Raw genomic sequence first — 8,243 nt, forward strand, 5'->3', positions numbered from 1 at the left:
AGGACAAAGAAGTGTTGACAGTGGTGATATTATCTAAGGAATGTACTAATAGGTGACATTAAGGCTCGAAAGCAGAATGAGCAAGGTACAGATAGCCCTAGTGGGGGTGGGGTGGGTGAAGGAATCTACAAAGGCTAAAAGGTAGAGATAAAACAATGGATGGAAATACATTTAAAAATAATGGAAATAGATGGGAAAGGAAAAATCTATATTAATTATTGGAAAAATAAGGGGGGGATCGGAAAGGGGGTGGGGATGGAGGAGAGAGTTCATGATCTAAAATTGTTGAACTCAATATTCAGTCCGGAAGACTGTAAAGTGCTCAGGCTGTAAGGCTGTAAAGTGCTTGACCCTATCCCACCCCCACTAGGACTATCTGTACCTTGCTCGTCCTGCTTTCTACTCTTAATGTCACCTATTAGCACATTCCTTAGATAATATCACCGCCATCAACACCTCTTTGTCCTTTTGTCTATGACATCTTTTGGCTATCTCCACCTATCTAGCACTGGCCCTCTATCCAGCTCTACTTGTCCCACCCTCCCTTAAACCAGCTTATATTTCACTTCTCTTCTATTTTTCCTTAGTTCTGTTGAAGAGTCATACGGTCTCGAAATGTTAACTGTGTTCGTCTCCGCAGATGCTGCCAGACTTGCTGAGTTTTTCCAGGTATTTTTATTTTTGTTCCAGTGCAGAACACGTCTTGACAAGTGTGACGTGCAGAAGTCGGGACGTACTGTCATGGACTTGCTCACATCACGGACATCCAAGAAACAGAAGATGCTGGGGCCTAACACCAATGTCATACTGGAAAACAACTCTAGACCTTTCAACCCTTGCGTTTGTATTCAATACCCAATAAAGGAAGGCATTCCATATGCTTTCTTGACCATTCTGTCGACTTGTCCTGACATCTTAAAGGACCTGTGGAAGCGCACTGCAAGGTCTCTTACTTCCTCAACCCCACTCAATAACTTCCCATTAACTGAGTATTCCCTTGCTTAGTTTGCCCTCCCCAAGTGCATAACCTTGCCCTTTTCAGAATTGAATTCCATTTGCTGTACCAACCCATTGATATCATTCTGGAGTCGACACCTATCCTCTTCACTGTCAACTACATGGCCAATTTTTGTGTCATCTACAAATTTCCCAAACAAGCCTCCCACTTTTAAGCCTAAAGCATTAATATAGACAATAAACAGCAAGGACCCCAACACTGAATCCTGTGGAGCATCACTGAAAATTGTTTCCATTTGTAAAAACATCCATTAACTAATACCCTTTGTTTCTTGTCGCTGAGCCAATTTTGGATCCAACCTGCCATCTTCCCCTGTATCCCATGAAATCTCACTTTTCTGACCAGTCTGCCATGTGGGACCTTGTCAATTACTGAAATCCATTTAGACATCATCCATTGCTCTACCCTCATCAATCCTCCTTGTTACGTCCTCAAAAAATTTGATTAAGTTAGTAAGACACAATCTTCCCTTAACAGTAGCTTGATCACAACCTGTGATCAATGTGTGCCTTACCATGTCACAATTTATCCTGCCTCTCAGAATAGTTTCCAATAATTTGCCAATCACCAAAGTCAGAACATCGAAGTCCTCAACAGCGACTCCGGTCACCATGAAGCCTCATGGCGTCAGGTTAAACATGGGCAAGGATATCTCCTTCTGATTATCATGTACTGACCAAATCCCCCACCCCCACTCCCTCCACTAGACTGATGAATCAGTGCTCCTCCATGTTGAACATCTCTTGGAGGGAGCACTGATGGTGGCAAGGGCACAGAATTACTCTGGAGGGAAGACTTACGTTTCCATCACTATAGGTGGCTTTGTAGCACCACCAAGGACCGAGCTGGCCAGGCCCTAAAGGACATAGCTGCTAGACTGGGTTTGCGGCAGGTAGTTGTCAATCTCTCCTTGTCTCCACCTATTGCTGACCTTCTATCCAGCTTCACCTGCTTCACTCCCCCTAAACAGTATAAATTTAATCACATTTCCACTTCTCTTTAGCTCTGAAGAAGAGTCACACGGATTCAAAACATTAACTCTGTTTCTCTCTCCACAGATGCTGTTGGACCTGCTGAGTTTTTCCAGCATTTTCTGTTTTTGTTTCAGATTTTCAGCAGCCACGGTATTTTGCTTTTACATCAGGCTGGGGCTCTTCTCTGAGTTGTGCTAGATGGCAACAGGCCCTTCTTCTCCTCCTCAACCTGAGCACTGCCATCAGGAAGGCAGCATTAAATTCTCCTTCTTCCTGTGGACAGGTCAATCCATTAGATGAATTTAGATTGACCATTTATAGTAGACTTCCCTTTCTCAGCCAGAAATCATTGTCATGCTCTAGTGCTGGGTCTGCGCTATCTGCCTTTCCCTGTTGCAGCCTTGTAGCTGAGGTGTTACCTCAGGTATAGATGCCTAAGAAGCAACCCAAACAACTTGACATCTCAAGGCCCATCGCGAACAGAAGAGGCTCGAGCACAGCCAGGTTATGGTCACTCAGAAAGGCACTCACATGAGGCTTGATTTGGATTAGAGATTAAGCCTTTTTGAATGATTGGATGCCTTTTTGCCTGTAACCCATGTGAATTGGATAATGCACTTTGCAGGGTTGGATTAAATTTGCAGAGATGTGGCAGCTTCGCTCTCTTAATGCCTCTTCACTTCTCACATGCCTGACTTTTGAATGTTCAGTGAGGCCACCTCTAATGTGAGCCCATTACCGATTGCTGTCTCACGTAAAAGCACACTATTACTTATTGTTTCTTAGTTCTCAGTAAAGTGTTCATGAGTTCTATAAGGTCAGCATTCATCTCGGTGTTAAGAATTTAACAAGTGTGACAGTGCCCCCTTCAAGGGTGCCTGAGACCAGGTGTGGGCTTCTCACACACTGTTTTTGACCTCTCCCATGGAAAGTTTTTGTCCAGTTTCATTTTTAAACTGCATCACTCGTTCAAGCCTCAGCATGTTGGTTCTGCATTGTTACTCCCAGAGCAACTTCAACCCTCCCCCTGTCACCATTCGCATCCCTCTGATCATCCTGGAACCCCATGATGCGTCACTCTCCAGTCTCCTCCAGTGACCCTGGAGACCATAGTGATTGTTGTGGACATTCCTGCTCTCTCCCCTGAACCCATCACTGTGGTTGTCCCCATGCCCCACGTGGAACTCACCTCTCTCCATCTTGAGGGTGTGCGCACGGTCACTTACACAGACACACCCCCACTCCCGCCACAAGAGCTTTGTGCATTTCCCTCTTTATTAGCTTATCCCTATTTGTAGGCTGCGGATGTCTCCCCTGACCATTACCATCCCATCTGCAGTGCAGGAACATACCAGACACCCCCATCACCACCACCGAGCCCTGCTCACCATGATGTGCCAGATCCCCATTGATTACACAGGCCTTGCCCCTCCCTACAGTGGGAGCATGACGTGTGTGCCATGCATAGCTCTGTTGGCATGGTGCAGTGGAGTCACAGGACTACCTTTAATCTCTCAATCTGACCTTTTGGCCTTAGTCATGGGACTATGACTCTCTGTCACTCAGCCCCTGTGTTCCTTCAGGACTGACGACAACATTGTTTCCCTACCAGTTCCAACACTCCATGAGTGTCTGTGTAATTCCCTTTCCGATCCCCCTTTTTCCAATAATTTATGTAGATTTTTCTTTTCCCACTTATTTCCATTATTTTCAAATGTATTTCCATCCATTGTTTTATCTCTACCTTCTAGCCTATTTCGATCCCTTCCCCCCACCCCACTCCCACTAGGGCTATCTGTACCTTGCTCGTACTGCTTTCTACCCTTAATTAGCACATTCCTTTAGATAATATCATCACCTTCAACACCTCTTTGTCCTTTTGTCCATGACATCTTCTGGCAATCTCCACTTATCACTGGCCCTGAATCCAGCTCTACTTGTCCCACCACCCACCACCACCCCCCCTCCAAACCAGCTTATATTTCACCTGTCTTCTATTTTTCCTTATTTCTGTTGGAGAGTCATAAGGACTCAAAATGTTTAATGTGTTCCTCTCCTCTAATAAATTAACGTGAGTTCAGCACAAGCGAAGCAGCTGATTGCTTAGTAGCTACTGAGTCCATTTTTTCTTTAAGTCTTATGTTTGTTTAGGTTATGTCAATTAATAGTCTAATAAATAGTGGCAAGGCAGGGTATATCACTCCCGTGGTATACACATCCTGTTCTATGTGGGAAAACCAGAATGCCTCTTTTGTCCAGGACAACTATTTGCGCAGGAAATGTCCTCATCTGGAGCATCTGAAGCTCTGGGTTTTGGAGCTGGAGCTGATATTACTGTGGTGTTTCTGAAAGGAGCCAAATTTTATAGATAGCACATCTCTGGATGTAGCCATAAAGCAGCTTAAGGGTTTGCGGACAGAGGGGCAATGGGTCAGCACCAGGCAGGCAAGGAAGACCAGGCAGGTACTGCAGTTGTCCCTGGAATGAATCTCACTCTCCAACCAGAATAGGGTTCTGGATACTGGCGAGAGTGATCGCTCATTGGGATAGTGCAGTCAGAGCCAAGTCCACGGCACCACAGCTGGCTCAGTTGTTTAGCGGGGAGCGAGGTGGGAGAAAGCTTGTAAAAATAATAATTATGAGGATTCTGTAGTTAGAGTTACAGGCAGAAATTTCTGCGGGTGCAGTGGGGGATCCAGGATAGTGTTTTGCCTACCTGGTGCCAAGGTGAAGGATCAGGCTGAGTGGCTTGAGTGTCTGTGTACCCTGAGGCAGGAGGATGAAAACCCAATAGCCGTGGTCCATATTGGTCACAACGGAACAGGTAGAAAGAAATGAGGTCCCGGAGACAGATTTTAGAGAGTTAGGAAAGAAACTTGTAAGCAGCCCTCCGAAGGTAGTCACCTCCACGTCAGTCCAGTACCATGCATTAGGGTGTGTAGAAATCAGTAGAAATAGTCGGATCCAGCAGATGGATTTGTGGCTGGACAGATGGTGCAGGAGAGGGGGTCTTAGCTTCTTAAAACATTAGGATCGGCATCGGGGGAAGATGGGATACGTACGGATCGGAGGGGTAACACCTCAACAGAGTTAAATTCATCACAGGAGAGTTTGTTAACTTTTAAAAATAATTCATTCACGGGGTGTGGGCTTTGCAGGCTGGGCCAGCATTTATTGCCCATCCCTAGGTATACCTGTGAAAGCAAGGGGAGATAATCAGTGCTTGGCAGTGGCCTGTGAAACAGGACACATCACTCACAGCAGGCTTGTCTGATGGATGTTGCACTGCTGGATCCTCACTTGGAAGAGCACTACCGACCTCACCATCAGCACAGGAACAGCCTAGATCCTCGTTGGCTCTGTTTTCAAATCCGTGAGGACCTTGATTTCAGGCATTCCTTCCTCTCTCAGACCCTCAGGTCTGCCACCTCTCCCTCTTGTTGTGGGCCATGACTAGAGATGGAGAGAGTGTAAGCAGGATGCCTGCTAAACCAGGTGATAAGTATAAAAGCAAAATATTGCAGATGCTGGGAATCTGAAACAGAAACAAAATTAGCTGGAAAAACTCAGCATGTCTGACAGCATCTGTGGTGAGGAAGTCAGAGTTAATGTTTCGAGTCTGTATGATGAAGCGTTAACTCAGGTGATAAGTATGCCTGGTATGTGTGGGTGGTGAGTGGTCCCATGGATGGGGTGAGGACTGTGAAGATGTGCGTGTAAAAGAATGTCCCTTCAACCGGCAGTGAGTGAGGGCACTGTGGATGTATGATGGGTTTGTGAGTGTGAGAGTTGAGGGTGATGAGAAGAGTGAATTACCTTGGTGGAACAGAGGAGATCATTTACCCTCTTACAGCAGTGGCTGGCTGTCCTCTTTTTAAGTGCGTTGGTGTTGCCCATTGCTGCCACTGCCTCCTAAGCCGGATTAGAGAGGTCGCTAACAATCCTGCAACCAGAGCAGGGGTAGAGGAAATCACAACGAGCTTCTACTGCGTCCAACAGGCATTCCAGTGATGCGTCATTAAACCGGGGGCTACTGTCTTTTTATCTTTCAGGGCCATGTCTTCTGTGTAGCAATCATGGGCTGGAAGCACTGAGAGGTGTTTTATTCAATTATGGGATGTGGGTGTCACTGGCTAGGCCAGCATTTATTTCCCATCCCTAACTGCCCTTGTTCAGAGGGCATTTTAAGAGCCAACCACATTGCTTTGGCTGTCCGTGCGGATGGACTTTAAATATGGCGTCCGGCATGTTGAATCGGCGAGGTGATGTCGTGGTGGGTGAATGAGCGCCCGCCCGCCATGTGAGGGGCATGTTTCCCGAAAATGTATCATTTATGCAGCAGGTTTAAGATGATACGATGTGAAAAGCTTCCATTGCGGACGGCGGGTATAACCTCATTTTACCAACCCACTACCGCACTTGGTGCAAATCTGGGACGGATCTGCCCGTTATATCCACATCTCAATCAAAATTTCCCATCGGCTTCATCAAGTCACCTTGTATGCCACATTTCCTGCCCTTGCAGTCTCCATAAAATCCATGCCCGTCACACTCCATCCCACCATTTCACCAACAGAAATCTAAAGTGAATTTGTAAATTTTAAAGTAAACATAACCAATGTTGTTATTTTTCCTTGGTATCTGATCTTGTTATCTGTAATTTAATTCATTTCGGCCACCACAATTTTGCCATTTACTAAATTCACTGTGGTTCGGACAAGACTTAACCCAATCAAGATAACAGCAGGACCCTTTGGATAGTACATTTTAAAAAAAGTTTATTAAAGGAAAAAGATAAACTTAACAAGAATGACTTTTGAAATTTCATTTGGTAATCATTACGTGGAAGCGGAGCTCTCTCAGAACTCCTTCTTTGACGTAAATTCTATTGGAATTCTGCCTCAGGAGTCTTCAGTACTTGGCTAGCAAAGAAATCCCTTCAAACCTCTGCTTTTAATCCCCAAGTGACCATTACCTCATATCAGGGTTGGGCTTGTTCACACTTAATAATTGGTCCTTCTTGTTGCTAAGTTAGTTTAATTGGTTCCCAATTACATATGCCATCTGTCTTCATTAAGGCAGACAAGAAAACAATAGGAGGTGTGGCTATGGGTACCCGCATGGGCCCCAGCTATGCTTGTCTCTTTAAGGGGTATGTGGAACATTCCTTGTTCCAGTCCTACTCTGGCCCCCTTCCACAACTCTTTCTCTGGTATATCGATGATTACTTCGGTGCTGCTTCATGCTCTCGTCAGGACTTGGAAAAATTTATTAATTTTGCTTCCAATCTCCACCCCTCCATCATTTTCACGTGGTCCATCTCTGACACTTCCCTTCCCTTCCTTGACCTCTCTGTCTCAATCTCTGGTGATAGACTGTCCACCAATATCCATTACAAACCCACCGACTCCCACAGCTACCTCGACTACAGGTCCTCACACCCTGCTTCCTCTAAGGACTCCATCCCATTGTCTCAGTTCCTTCGCCTCCATCGCATCTGTTCCGATGATGCTACCTTCAAAAACAGTTCCTCTGACATGTTCTCCTTCTTCCTTAACCGAGGTTTTCCACTCACGGTCGTTGACAGGGTCCTCAACCATGTCCGGCCCATCTCCCGCGCATCCGCCCTCACGCCTTCTCCTCCCTCCCAGAAACATGATAGGGTCCCCCTTGTCCTCACTTATCACCCCACCAGCCTCCGCATTCAAAGGATCATCCTCCGCCATTTTAGCCAACTCCAGCATGATGCCACCACCAAACACATCTTCCCTTCACCCCCCCTATCGGCATTCCGTAGGGATCGCTCTCTCTGGGACACCCTGGTCCACTCCTCCATTATCCCCTACTCCTCAACCCCCTCCTATGGCACCACCCCATGCCCACACAAAAGATGCAACACCTGCCCCTTCACTTCCTCTCTCCTCACCGTCCAAGGGCCCAAACACTCCTTTCAAGTGAAGCAACATTTCACTTGCATTTCCCCCAACTTAGTCTACTGCATTCATTGCTCCCAATGTGGTCTCCTCTACATTGGAGAGACCAAACGTAAACTGGGCGACCGCTTTGCAGAACACCTGCGGTCTGTCCACAAGAATGACCCAAACCTCGCTGTCGCTTGCCATTTTAACACTCCACCCTGCTCTCTTGCCCACATGTCTGTCCTTGGCTTACTGCATTGTTCCAGTGAAGCCCAACGCAAACTGGAAGAACAACACCTCATCTTCCGACTAGGCACTTTACAGCCTTCCGGA

Source organism: Carcharodon carcharias, chromosome 1 (genome assembly GCF_017639515.1).
Source record: "Carcharodon carcharias isolate sCarCar2 chromosome 1, sCarCar2.pri, whole genome shotgun sequence".
In the NCBI taxonomy this organism is placed as follows: Eukaryota; Metazoa; Chordata; class Chondrichthyes; order Lamniformes; family Lamnidae; genus Carcharodon; species Carcharodon carcharias.